Genomic DNA, 14263 nt, shown 5'->3' with positions numbered 1-14263 from the left:
CAATTTGCTCCTTTAAAGTATATCATAGTTTTTAGTGTACTCAGTGTGCAAACATTGCCACTGTGTAATTAATGCTTTCATCATTCCTCAAAGAAGCCTTTCAGGAGCCAAACACCCCTCTGAGGGAAGACGCATGACTTTGAAACCATTCAAATGCCATGTGACTCTGACCAGAACTAGATGCCACCAAAATAGACACTTCCTCCAAGCAGTCTGGGGTCTGCTTCTAGTCCTCCACCTATAAGGAAATGGACAGCTACAGTATGATCCTGGTACTGAGAACCAAAAACCAAAAACCACCCCTAAGGACCAACAAATCTAAAACCAGTATGAGAGCTGAGCCCATGTGCGGGCTTCTGAGAATGGGAGTCTGTGTGTCAGGGCCTGTCTTGGTTACTTTTCTCACATTGCTGAGACAAAATACGTGATGCCCAAAATGAAGGAAGGAAAGGTTTATTTAGCTCACAGTTTGTGGAGGTTTCAGTCCATACTCGGCCGGCTCCAAGGCAGAGTGGCACATGGCAGGGGGCAACTGTTCAAGGCCATGAGAAAACAGGAAAAGCAGCAACAGCAAAAAGGAAGGAGCAGCAGAGAGCAAGCCTCCCTCCCTCCCTTGTATTCTATGCAGGCTCCCCGCCCCAGGAGGGGTGTAGCACTCACACCCATAATCCTAGCATTGGACCGGGAATCAATCACAAAGTTTAGAAGCCCGCCCCATGACTGTATGAGGCTTTGCGGGACATCTAGACACAAATCATAACAGGGCCCCTCATAATATTTCACAGGCCAGTGGTGTGAATCTTAAGAATCCAAAACAGGTGTGTTTGCACTTGATGGAACTCCCTCTTCGGACAATGGGACATTCTTCCTGCTGAAGCAGCCGTTAAAAGAATCAAAGGCAAAACAACTGGGAAACAAGAGGTTGCACCCAGAGCTCTCCAGGTGCTGCTCCCAAATGCCGAGGCAGCCTGCTAAGAACTTTCAGGTCGTCCCACTATTGGGACTGGAAAATTTCTTAAAGAAGCAGTCGGTCTCAGCTGCCTTCTCCAAAAGGAAGACCCACCTCCCACCCCGCCCCTGCCGCCAGAACAAAGAGGTGCAGCCCCTGAAAAAGACGCTGTAGGAAAATAGCCTGCAAGCTGTCGGTGTTCCGCTCCTTCTCCAACGCTGCCTCCAGCCTTCCCTGCGGAGGAGAGGCCTACCTTAGGTTCCGAAGCCAGGACTCTCTTTTGCAAAGCCCCGGGGTCACAGCTCACTTCATAGCTGGGCAGCAGCCAGTCTTAGGGTTCCACCAGCGCCACAGGAACTTGGGCGGTATGGAAAGCTGCACCCTGATGCATTTTTGGACAAGCCCTCGCAAACCCCCATAGGGAGCGGGAAATGGCCCTTTCCGACTCCCTTAAATGCAAATACAAAATGCAAGAAAGCCTAGTCGCTGGGTTGGGGGGACCACCTAGAAGGATCTTCCCGGCAGGCTGCTGAGCTGCCGGAGGCCACAGCGCCGGAAACAAGGCCCACGCTTGGATGGGCTGATTAGGGAAGGAAGTTATGGTTTATTATGGAGAGGCCCTAAGAACACCCTAGGGGTCCTAGGGAGCACGTGGTCGTGTACCCCGCGCTCGTGGCGCTGCCCTCTGCCAGCCTCCACCCCTATGTAGCCAGCAATTCCGAGAACTCGGTATGAGTCTCTCTTCCGAGCTCCGGTGTGCAATACCAGGGATGATGAGTGGACCGAGTACGCCACCAGCTGCTTCCACCACATCCGCTCCGGTGCGGGGAGGACAGGTTCCCGGGCAGCGACAGCGAGGTAAGCGGAGGGGAGGCTTCATTTGGTCCCGATTCAAGGGGTCACAGCAACTCCACAAAAACCCTTGTCAAGATTAAGGCTTTAAAGGGCTGGGGATTTAGCTCTGGCACAGCGCCTGCCCGGCAAGCGCAAGGTGGTGAGTTCGATCCGCGGTACAGGGGAAAAAAAACAAAACAAGAAAAAAAAGATTAAGTCTTTGTGCAACCTCAAGAAGAAAATCCTCCACTTTCAGTCTGGCTTTTTGAAACTGATGGCGATTGTTTGAATACTATTGGTATAGAAAATGTCTTTACCTCCTTAGTTTCTGGAAAACAAACAAAAATTTAAAAGTTGGCTCCTTAGTTTTTGAGTAATACTTTCATGAAATGATTTTTCTTTTGTTAGGGTAAGGTCAAGGTAAATTAAATCTCATCTTTATCCTGTATGGACGCTAATGCCTTTAATGGAACGTGAAGGATGATTTACTAGCTAGAATGTTGAGCTTTAATAAGGAATGAGTTTCATGAGATTAGCTAATTTTTAAGTTTCCAAGTACAGTATCTGGCAAGGTACAGTTTTTGGTTTGTTAGTTTTTTGAGACAGGGTCTTGCTATGTGGTTCAGGCTGGCCTTGGCCTGGAACTCATGGAGATCCTCCTGCTTTAGCCTCCCAAGTGCTGGGATTAAGGTACAGGTTTTGATATTCAAGTTTTATTGAAAGGTGACCTTTTGATTCCACGGTCAGGTAGATGGAATTTTAGGACATACATTTACTGCTTGACTCATTAGGCCAGCGTTTCTGCAAAGGTTTTCCTGCTGAGAGGTATTCATTCAGTTGTGTAAAGTCTGAGAAGCAGTCATTGTTTTCTCTGAGTTTTGTAGAGCGGACTCTAACTCCAGAGGTGGCAATCTAGATAAGAAGGCTGGTAATGCCTTAAAAGAACTCACAAAAATTTTGCCACAGGCAATACCCACGCCTTAGTCACAGTAACCCTTTCTTGGGCCATATATGCAGTATTTTAACATCTTCCCTCTGTCCCTAATTGGTGACCAATGCAACCATTTGTTCCCTGTAGGACTTACCTTTGGGATAAAACGTTGGTCTTCTGGTACAGAAAGACTCACTGTTAATGAGATAAGCTCTGATCATGACTCCAAACCCAGGTCTGCTTTCTGAGCACCGGCTGGAAGGCTCGGGCTGGCCAGTCCAGATCGGACCACTGACCCTATGTGGAGGGCTTAAAAGTTTTTTGTTGACAATATTGTGTAAAATGGCTTTTATTATACCAATATATGGGTGTTTTATTTCATGAGTAGTATTTTAATATTCTTACTCTTACTCTATGATAGAAACAGTGTTTCTATATAACATTGTGCAAAATTTAATATACCACAGTATAGACTGTAATTTATTTTACTGCTAAAAAAAATAAAAATCTAATGCAGTAAGAGTTTTAAAAAGCCTTTCTGCCTTTGTTTTGTTTGTTTATGGCTCTTCCTCCTGACAGTCTTGTTCACCTATTATGCCACATATCTTCCTCTATAATTTCCCTGGGTCGCATATTTTGATTCTAAGAACTTCTGGAATTTTCTCGGTAACTATCTTAAGATTTGATTTCTCTTCTGCATCGAATGATGAAAAGGCAACAACTGTGCTGTTATAAATTCCTCTGACGCTTGGGAATAGAGATTGGTTTCTTACCAAATGTGATATGAGGGAAATGACATCATCTTTTTAAAGTGAAAAATCCAATGTTTCTGATATAAACTGAAAGTTTATTTTTAAAATGAGATGAAACCATACGTGATTTCTGTTTGCTTTTTAAACAAACCTACTAAAGCGTATACTTCCAAGAAGTTGTTGCACTTTCCTGGCAGTCTCTTTATGAAGATTGGCATTCATGCCACTTTTGATGAAGTCATTGCTTGAACATTTTTGAACCTCTTATATTGTTATGCTTGCCTCCAAAACCATGATGTGTGAGTTTTAAAATATCCCAAATGGCACTACATTTCTGTCTTCTAAAGGTGATTTAATTTTTGCAAATATTCAAAAGACACCCACGTTTGATAATTAGGTCAAAAGATCAATCCAACCCAGAGAGTGTTTTTTAATGTCAAAAATGATATATGACTGTAGTATAATGGAACTTTTCTTTTCAGGGTAACTCAAACTAAATCTGAAGGCACTTGAAAAATAGGAGTTTCAAAAAATAATTTGAGTACTGACAGTCTTTCTGAAATAAGTATTTAGCTTCTCACAAGACACAATGCCAAGGATTTCACACAGACTGAATCCTTCCAATAGTTCTGCAGAGTAAAAATTATCCCCATTTTGCTGATAAGAAACAAAGTTGGAGGCCTGGTGTGGTGGCACAGGCCTGTAATCCCAGCACTCGGGAGGCTGAGGCAGGAGGATCATTGCGAGTTCGAGGCCAGCCTGGGCTACAAAGTGAGCTCAAGGCCAGCCTGAACTGCATAGCAAGACCCTGCCTCAAAAAGACAAAAAAAAAAAAAAAAAAGAAACAAGGTTGGAGAAACTAAACAGTATGCCCAGGTAAGCCCAGTTCGTAAGGCAAAACTGGTCCTCCCATCTCTAGCCTGCTGGCCCTCCAGAGGGCTGAGTGGGTAACTAATGCCCTTATTTTTAGTTTTGAAATGGAATCACTTTGCTTTATTCTCTGAGTGATTTAAAATTTTTATTTTTAAACTCACCTGATGTGTGCACGTCCAAGCTTGAAATGAGCCTCACTCTCCCTCAAAGATGTAGGACTTCTCTGTTCTTTCTAACCTCCTATCTTATGTCCTCATTTCAGACATAAAACTAACCTGGCAAAATTTGAAAGCAGTGCATTTCTTCAAAAATAATGCCAACAACTTCTCATTTACAATGTGTCCAAATTATCCCCAATTCAAAGTCAGTGGAATCCAAATTAACGAGGGCGCTCTGTGTTTTCCTTCTGAGCTCCTTGGAAGGTCCACATGCCACGCATCATCCAACTCTATGCTTTTTGCTTACAAAATCTGAAAAAGCAGACTAGGAGAGCAAAGCCAAAGAAAGATATTAGGAGATAATGTAAAACCTGTAATAAAATTAAAGCCACGGCGGTAACTAGGGGAACTGTCCATCCATGGAGTGAGCATATTAGTGTAAATGAATTAAGAGTTAGAAATCAATGAGGTCTATTAATTGAGGTGGTATCTGTAATCTGGTAAAATTGAAGCAGCAACTATTTTATTGGCTCGTGGGCTGCCTGAATGAACAGCATGAAAGCCTTTGGTAAACAAGACTAAAAATTAAACCAAGGGCCAGGGATCTAGCTCAGTGGCATAAGCGCCTGCCTGGCAAGCGCAAGGTCCTGAGTTTGATTCCTGGTACCAAAAAAGGAAAAAAATTAAATCAATACTTAAAAATTTTCAGCAGGGTTGCGCTGAAGTTAGCTTAAGTACAACTTGGCTTTAGAGCAGTGGGTCCAGAAATTAGTAAGAATAATGATAATAGCAACCACTTACATGGTATAGCTTTCCCTCAATATCCTCAAGGGATTGGTTCTAGGATACTTGTAGATACCAAAATCCTAAGCGCTGCAGTCTGCCATATAAAATGGCATAGTACAGTACCCACATCTTCCTATATACTTTATTTTATTTTCCCTATATACTTTAAATGGTCTCTTGATTGCTTAAAATACCTAATACAATGCAAATGCTATGTGAATAGTTGTCATACTCTCTTGATCAGGGAATGACAAGGAAAATAGTCTATGCATGCTCAGTAAACAGAAGTTTTTGCTCAGATATTTTCAGTTTGCAATTGGGTTGTTCATGCAGAACCTGCAAATAGGAAGGCCAACTGTACTACCTATATGTCAATTTCTAAGTTTATTCACTTAATCTTTTTTTTTTAAGAATAGGAAGAATTTATTGAGAGGAAGAAAGCTTCTGTCTGAGAGGGACAGAAGGGGGCCCGGAAAGAGGGTTGCCCCTATTTACTTAATCGTCACTTCTATGCAGCCTGTGCCATTAATATCACCCCCTTTGTGCAGGTGAAGAGATCAAGGAACAAGTTAAGTGATTTGCCCAGAGTCAAACACCTTATTGAGTAGTGAAACCAGAACTTAAATGCATTCTAAATCATTAGCCTACACCGCCCTCCTTTCCGGCTACACTGTCGCTATGTGAAGTGGTTTGGCAAAGAGGACAGTGCTGGCAGCTGAAGATAGTGTCTTCCATGGGACAGAAGGATTTTGCCCAGCAGTATATTGCAAAGTTTATGTAGAAAAAAAAACAAACCAGTATAAATCCTCAAACAGATGGCTGGAACCAATCACCATTCTTGTCTACTATTATGCATAGTGCGATCTTACTGGTTAAAATAATCCAAACAAGTATATTTAAGAGGAAAACATAGAGGCCAGTTTTCAGAAGCCAGAAGCTCACCAATTCTCTTATGAAAAATTATAAAGTGATTCTGAGGAACCACATGTGATTTCCAACTAGTCTGAATTTACCTCCTGCCCCTTTTCAGTAAATATGCCCATTGCAATCATTTACACATTGGTGGAAACTTTAGTCACTCCTCCAAATGAACACTGTATTTAAGTCACTCTTCTAAAAGAATTTATAGGGGCCGGGGATATAGCTCAGCAGGCACAGTGCCTGCCTGGCAAGTGCAAGGTCTTGAGTTTGATTTCTGGTACCAAAAAAATTTTAAAAATAAAAAGCAACCTAAGTTACGTGGAACCTGGGAATGTGCTTCCCTAGGATAAAAGAATTTATATACATTTTATATTGAGATACTTTCAAATACATTCAGAAAAGTTGCAAAAATAGTACAATGAAATCCCAAATGCACTTCACCTACATTCAGTAACTAACATTTAGCCACATGTGTAAATTTTTTTTTCTGCTGCTAGAACAAAACACCTGATGCTGAGTACTTTATAAAGAAAGGAAGTTTATTAAGCTTATAGTTTTGGAGGCTGATAGTCCAAGACCAGGCAGCCCCATCTGTTCATGCTGTAGTTAGATGCTCCCTTAGCTATATATCACAACAAGGTAAATGGCAGGGGCTGGGGATTTAGCTCAGCGGCAAAAAGCACCTGCCTGGCAAGCGCAAGGTCGTGAGTTCGGTTCCCGGTACCAGAGAAAAACCAAAAAAAAAAAAAAAAAAAAAAAAAAAAAAACAAGGTAAATGGCATCACTGTGAGAGTGCATATGAGAAATACGTATCACACGTGAAATAAGAAACCAAAGAGGGCTTCCCTTCCGCCTTCTTCCAGGAATTTGCCAAAATGACTAACACAAAGGGAAAGAGGAGGGGAACCCGGAATATGTTCTCTAGGCCTTTCAGAAAACACGGGGTTCTCCCTTTGGCCGCGTACATGCGACTCTACAAAAAGGGAGACTGCAGACATCACGGGACGTGTACTGTGCAGAAAGGAACGCCACACAGTGCTACCGCGGCAGAACCGGGAGAGTCCACAGGGTTACCCAGCACGCTGTTGGCGGTGCCGTCAACAAGCAAGTTGAGGCAAGATACCTGCCGAGAGGTTCCACGTGCGCGTGGAGCGCGTTAAACACTCAGTCGAGACAGCCGCCTGGAAGGGGTCAAGGAGAACGATCAGAAGGAGAGGAGGCCAACGAGAAGGTACCTGGGTTCCCCCAAGGGCCAGCGCGCCCGGCCCAGAGAAGCACTTTGTGCGACCCAGTGGGAAGGAGCCCCGCTTGCCGGCCCCTGTTCCCCGCGAATTCACCGCATAGCTGCGGGGGGAGCTCTGCCGCTCAGCACCTAAGCAGCGGCTCAGCGGTCTCCGCCCTCCTTAAAAACTCGTCCTGTGTGTGAGCGCGGTTTTCTTAACTGAGCAGGTGTGAGGTGCCTTCACCTGAGAAGCAACTATTTGGAGCAGATTCTCATCGTATCTAGTTAATTGTGTCAGCTCTTTACCCCTCAGTGTTTTTCTTGCTGAAAGATACTGCTGAGGTAGTTTTTTGTTTTGTTTTGTTTTTCCGGCACTGGGAATCGAACTCACAACCTCGCACTTGCCAGGCAGGCGCTGTGCCGCTGAGCTAAATCCCCAGCCCCCTGCTGAGGTATTGTGTAGGTGTTTTCCCAAATGGCCAAATAGTTATGCAATATTTATATTGGCTTGAAGATCCTGAAATCACCACGGAGAAAAGATGTATCAAAATAAATGGGAGTCACTGCATGGCATTTCAGTTACATACATTGTTTAAAGCGCCCTAAAAAGAAGCCAGAGAGCTTCAGGGGTCAGCCTTGCCTTGTTATCATAGCTCACTTCAGAAGACCAGCAATCATCGCTCTGGGGGTGATACCCCTATGATCAAATAACCTTCCACTTGGTCCCACCTCTTAAGGTTTCACCCCCTCCACACCATCACACTGAGGACCAAACTTCCAGCACACGAACCCTTGGGGGACAAATCGCACCCAAACCACATCACATTTGCATTATTGTCCCTTTTTTCTGAACCATTTGAGAATAAACTGCAGAAATCATACTTTTTTTTCCCCCGTAGATTCTTCAGTATGCCTCTCCTGAGAACCAGGATATTCTCTTTATGATCACAGCTCAATTATTAAGAGAGGAAATTAATACTGATGCAATGCCATTATCTGATATATAAACTGTATCCAAACTTCGCCAATTCTCCCAATAATATCCTTTGTGCCATTTCCCCCCTTCTTTCACCCACAATTCCATTCGGGATCACAGGTTGCATTTAATCAGCGCATCTCTTCAGTTTCCTTTCATCGAGACTAGCTGTTTAGCCTTTGTCTTTGATGACATCAGTATTTCTGAGTGGTTCAGGCCAGTTATTTTATAAAATACCTTTTGATTTAGTATTATCTGAGGTTTCTTCATAGCTACACTCAAGTTATTCATTGTTAGCAGGAATACTACACAGATGGCATTTACATTTTATATTCTTTAAGTGTGATGAAGACTATGTAATACCATTTAAGGACACTATCAAGTGCAGAATTATTTTTGAGGAAGGGAGAATTTCACTGTGCTACCTATATTTGAAGCCAATATTATTCCTCTGTGGTATATTCATGGGGATCAAAAGCATATTATATTTGAACAAGAGCATACTATAATTACTGTCATGAAGTAATTACAGGAAGATTTTGACTTAATATAAAACCTTTCTAACAAAAAAAACCTTTCTAAATTTTAGTGCCACATGAGGATGCTTTCAATTTTGTGAACTGCTAACTCTGAACAGCTCTGGGAGGCAGGGGAGTGATTTAGGCATCAGACAAGGGCTGGACTAGATGACTTCTCGGGTACTTTCTAACCCTGCTCCAGGTTCCAGAAAGGCTGTTGTCTAGGCTCCTTCTAGCTTTCTAAGGGCAGGCCTGGATATCACTCTTCACATCAACAGGAAAGGTCTAATGTGTTAGGAGTCTACATGTCATATGAAAAGATGCTCAGTTTCACTGAAAATTAAAGCAATGTAAATTAAAACTGTGCCGAGATACCACCTTTTACCTCGGAGATGGGCAAAAACCTAAATGCTTTGTTGGAGAACGGCATGGGCTGAGAGATGGTCTTAATATAGGACTGGTGGGAATGCAAATTAGTATACAACCTCTTTGGAAGGTAATTTAGCCATACAAAAATTATAAATTCATTTACCTTTGAATTAGTAAACTTTGGGCCTGGGGATTTAGCTCAGCGGCACAGTGCCTGCCTGGCAAGCGCAAGGTTGTGAGTTCGATTCCTGGTACCGGACCAAAAAAAAAAAAAAAAAAAAGAATTAGTAAACTTTAAGGAATGTATTCTATGGATATACTTACTGCTATGGTTTGGATATGGTTTAAATGTGTCCCCCAAGACTTCATTTGCTGAAATTTGATCCCCATTGTGAGGTATTATGAGGGTGGAAATGTATCGGACTGTGGTGTTTACAGGTGGGGCTTTTGGGAGATGATTAGGATTTGATAAGATTGTTAGGGCAGAGCCCTCATGATTGAGTCCTGGTGGCTTTATAAGAAGAGGGAGAGGCCGGGCGTGATGGCGCCCACCTGTAATCCCAGCACTTGGGAGGCTGAGGCAGGAGGATCGTTGCGAGTTCGAGACCAGCCTGGGCTACAAAGTGAGCGCAAGGCCATCCTGAGCTGCATATCGAGATCCTGTCTCAAAAAGACAAAAAAAAATGTTAAAAAGAAGAGGGAGAGAGCCTAGCACTCAGTGCTGCCTCACTACTCTGACAGCAGGCCCTGTTACCCTTTGACTTCCAGTCAAAATAAACCTCTTTTCTTTGTAACTCACCCAGACTGTGGTATTGACTTATTGGCAACAGAAAATGGACTAATATTCTCATAAGTATGCAAAACGATATAAGTACAAGATTACTCAGCACAGCACTGTTTATAACTACAAAAAAATGAAAACAATGCAAACAGGAAACAGGTAAAATAAATGTTTATCTACCCGATGGAATGCCATGCAGATGTTAAAAAATGAGGCGGAAACCCTCTCTATATGTTGATTTAGAAAGAGCTCAAAAGTAAAGTGGAAATAGCAGTTTATATATGCAGAATATGTCGTTTTTATGCAGAACTGCTTTTATAACATAATGCTCCATCTTTGGGTAGAATTAAAGGTCTGCACTCACATTTCCTTCCTTTCCTCCTGTCTTTCTTTTTCTGTTTGCCGCCACGTCTGGCTTCACATTGTCTTGTCCGTCCACATACAAACTAAGGAAAATAGGAAGGGTCATGTCGGCAGATGGAGGGCAAGGATTAGCAAGGCGTTTTTACTGTATAGCCTATTGTATTTTCAAGGTTTTGAATCATATGAATATATTACCTATTCCAAAAATTAAATTTAAAAATAAATACTTTTCTTCAGTAACTGGCTCACAAAAAGAAATAAATACACAGAACAAACCGAAAATGATAAAACAAACTCAAACTGAAAGAAACTGCTTTCTTTTTGACCTATCTGTAATTATGAATTCCAGAGGCAACTTTCTAACACTGAGAATCCTTTTTCTTCTAACTGTGATAACATGAGCCACAGGCATCAAAAGACATTGTCAGCCCAGTGTGGTGGCGCACGCCTGTAATCTCAGCACTCAGGAGGCTGAGGCAGGAGGATCGTTGCGAGTTCGAGACCAGCCTGGGCTACAAAGTGAGCTCAAGGCCAGCCTGAACTGCATAGCGAGACCCTGTCTCAAAAAAGACAAAAAAAAAAAAAAAAAGAAAAGAAAAAAGACATTGTCATTTTTCAGGACAGACAGAGAGAGAAATAAAGACAGAGAGTGAGGGTCATTTCTTTTTCTTCCAGAAAATCAAATCCCCATGCACTTATATATGCATAATGTAGCTGGCCTGCACAAATGCCCTCGGTTCCCTTTTACATGTTCTGTGACCCCTCTCACATACTCACCAAAGTCTGCGTGCTTTGCCTTCACCTGTGACACTCTTTGGAGCTCCTCAGCTATGTTGTATTCTGCCCAAGACAGAGCCAAAAATGCCTGAGACTTTACTTTCCCTGAGGGCAGCCTTAGGCAATAACTGACTAGTGCAGGACAATGACCTCCATGCTCTTGGCATCGGTTCTGAATAAACTTGACGGTGTTATGCTCCAGCGCGCTCCACATTATCAGGCTGAGGCTGGGACTTTGCTTGAAATTGTACCCCTGCTTTGCTTCCTCCTTTCCCATGTCTTACCTTTATTTACTTTTTTTTTTTTTTTTTTTTTTGGTCTTTTTGAGACAGGGTCTCATTATGCAGTTCAGGCTGGACTTGAGCTCACTTTGTAGCTCAGACTGACCTCGAATTTACACCGATCCTCCTGCCTCAGCCTCCCAAGTGCTGGGATTACAGGCGTGTGCTACCATGCCCGGGCTCCGATGGCATTTCCTTAATAAATCACTTGTATATGAATCCAACTCTCCGAACCCCTCTCTGGAGAGCATGACTGAAAATACGGTTTGTTAGATTTGGAATGGCTATAATATGAAACCAAAATTTCATTTTTCCTAAGACATAGATTTGAGAAATTGGAAAATCATTGTTGTAAGTTCCAACTCTACCTTTCCTACATTGCAAATCCTCCAGATTATGCCTCATTATGCAATTATTTTATGGTGCATAATAATTTTAATACCTTGTGTATATGAGCAAACGGGCTTTGCCACACATCTAATCAAATAACCCATTTACTTAGCATAGAAGTCCTGCCCCAAGGCCTACTATTTTAAAAGACTATAAATAAATCTACAATATTTTAGGTAGGCCGGTACACAGGCAACAAAGCAAAACAAAACTCCAATATCGTATCGGGTTATCCTTTAACCTCCTGAAACACAAGACCAGATCATCTCTAACATTATTTGTGTCTACCTATCCAAAGATGCCATTAAAGCTCATAATAAAATGCAAATGATTTAAGAACTGCATTTCTTCCTGTTTAAAACCCATTTTCTTAAATATAGCACATCTTTGATCTTATGTAAGAAATTTTCTGAGAATATTTTTTATTTCCCCTTTCCCATAAACATCACTTTGGCATCTGGAATCTCCCTATGGGTAAAGACTTTGGTCAAAGGCTTGGCCATTTAGGAAGCACCCACAGTGCAGCAAGAGGCAGAGAAAATATTCTTGCCCTTTTCAGACTTCCAGTCTGAGATAAGAGGAATTAAGATCTAGATTAGAGATCTGCCCAGTAGTCTAGAGGCCTCGCCCACTGTTTGATTTTGTACTTTTTTAAATGAAAAAGAGTATTATTTTGTGACATGTAAAATTTCACACAAAATTTCATTTTGTAAAATTCAAATTTCAGCATCTGTAAGGGAAGTTTTACTGGAACACAGCCTGCCTCACTTATTTACATATTTTCTAGCTCGGCTTTGATGCTCTGAGGACTCCACTGAGTAGGTACAACAGAGACCATATGACCCCTGTGGTAGGCGGGATAACTGTTCCCCACGGTCTTATGTCCCAACTTACACTGCTTTCTTTACCTTACAGGGCAAGGAGGATTTTGGGTTGTGGGGGTTGTGGAAGGCCGGGCACGGTGGGGCACGCCTAGAATCCCAGAACTCGGGAGGCTGAGGCAGGAGGATTGCTATGAGTTTGAGGCCAGCCTGAACTGCAGAGCAAGACTCTGTCTCCAAAAAAAGTTATAGAGTTTGAGATAAGGAAATTATCCTGGATTATCCAGATAAAGCCAATCTAATCTGCTTTTTTTGTTGTTGTTGTTGTTTTTGAGACAAAGTTTCACTATGCAGTTCAGGCTAGCCTTGAACTCATTTTGTATCCCAGGCTCACCGCTGAACTCTCAGCGATCTTTCTGCCTCAGCCTCCTGAGTGCTGGAATTATAGGCGTGTGCCACCATGCCCAGCTCTAATCTGCTCTTAAAAGCAGAAAACTTTCTCCAGTGAGGGCCAGGATGAGAAAAGGGAATTCAGAGAGGCCCAAAGCATGAGAAGGATTTGATGATATGCTGTTGCTGGTTTGGAGGTGAACTGACAGTGTGACAAGGAATGCAGGTTGCCTTACAGTGCTGACAGATGCTGAGAGTCCACAAGGGATTGGGGGCCTCTAACCACACTGGATTGGATTCTGCCCGCAATTTGAATGACCTTGGGAGCAGACTGCCTTCCCCAGAGCCCCCAGGAACAGGGTCCCACCAATGCTTGGATTTTGTTTTGTTTTGTTTACACGCGAACAAGCTGAGCCTCACAGTGCTGGATTTCTGACCAAAGAAACCTGAGGTTATAAACAGTTGTTTTAAGTCATTAAGTTTGTAGCAATTTATTATAGCGCCAATAGGAAAATAATACATCCTCAAAGCCTAAGTATATGTTATCTAATCCTTTCCAGATAAATTTAGCCAAACCCTGCTCTGCCCCTTGTTATTCAAATTGTGTGTCCTTAGGCCACCAGCAGCAGTGGGGGGGGGGGGGCTTGTTAGACCCACAGAATCTCAGCTCTCCTGAAGACTTCCTGAATGAAGATCTGCACTTGAAGAAGATCTGTAAGGGATGCTTTTGTGCAATCAAATCTGAGAAGCACTGGTCTGGAGTTCATTTTGCTGTTGTCTTTGCTTGGAACCAAGATGTTCTTGGCCGCCTTTATCTGGATGGAGATGAGCAGAAATGTACAGTGAAGTAGTAATGGCAGAAGAAAGTGGAAGTTGGGCTTAGATGGCTGTTTTATAGTTATCGTCACAGTCACAGCACCCTCATCTTCACCGTGAGCATGATCATCTCCGACATTCATCACGCCAAACACAAGCCTCTCACCTCCGCTGCAAGCGAGGTTCTGCATATGTTACTTGAATCAGTCAATTCCCTAGAAGACCACGGCATTAGACCTCTAGGGCTGCTGTCACACACTGTAACTGGGTAGCCTAAGGCAACAGACATTTATTTTCTCACAGTTCTGGAGGCCAGAAGTCAGAACAAAAGTGAATGAGCTGAGCTGGTTCTTTC

At 42.7% G+C, this 14263-nt stretch overlaps 2 long non-coding RNA genes across 3 annotated transcripts in view; both read right to left on the bottom strand.

Moving 5' to 3' along the window:
• Positions 1 to 548: 548 nt before the first annotated feature.
• On the bottom strand, positions 549 to 4818 carry LOC106147075. 2 transcript variants are annotated; one of them, XR_001231805.1, is made up of 3 exons: positions 4501 to 4818; positions 1715 to 1922; positions 549 to 1183 (listed from the first exon to the last, which is right to left on the bottom strand). It is a non-coding gene; the product is annotated as an uncharacterized LOC106147075 (long non-coding RNA). The 2 variants fall into 2 exon arrangements; XR_001231806.1 differs by having other exon boundaries at positions 4615 to 4818.
• A 5622-nt stretch (positions 4819 to 10440) lies between these two features.
• Positions 10441 to 14263, bottom strand: part of LOC102004107 — a 33406-nt gene continuing 29583 nt past the window's right edge. The window contains exon 6 of the long non-coding RNA XR_264534.2: positions 10441 to 10516. This is a non-coding gene — a long non-coding RNA (uncharacterized LOC102004107). The remainder of the gene's footprint in view (positions 10517 to 14263) is intronic.

The sequence above is a fragment of the Chinchilla lanigera genome, unplaced genomic scaffold (assembly GCF_000276665.1).
Source record: "Chinchilla lanigera isolate Chin_1 unplaced genomic scaffold, ChiLan1.0 scaffold00115, whole genome shotgun sequence".
Lineage (NCBI taxonomy): Eukaryota > Metazoa > Chordata > Mammalia > Rodentia > Chinchillidae > Chinchilla > Chinchilla lanigera.
This window is presented reverse-complemented; position numbering and strand designations above follow the sequence as displayed.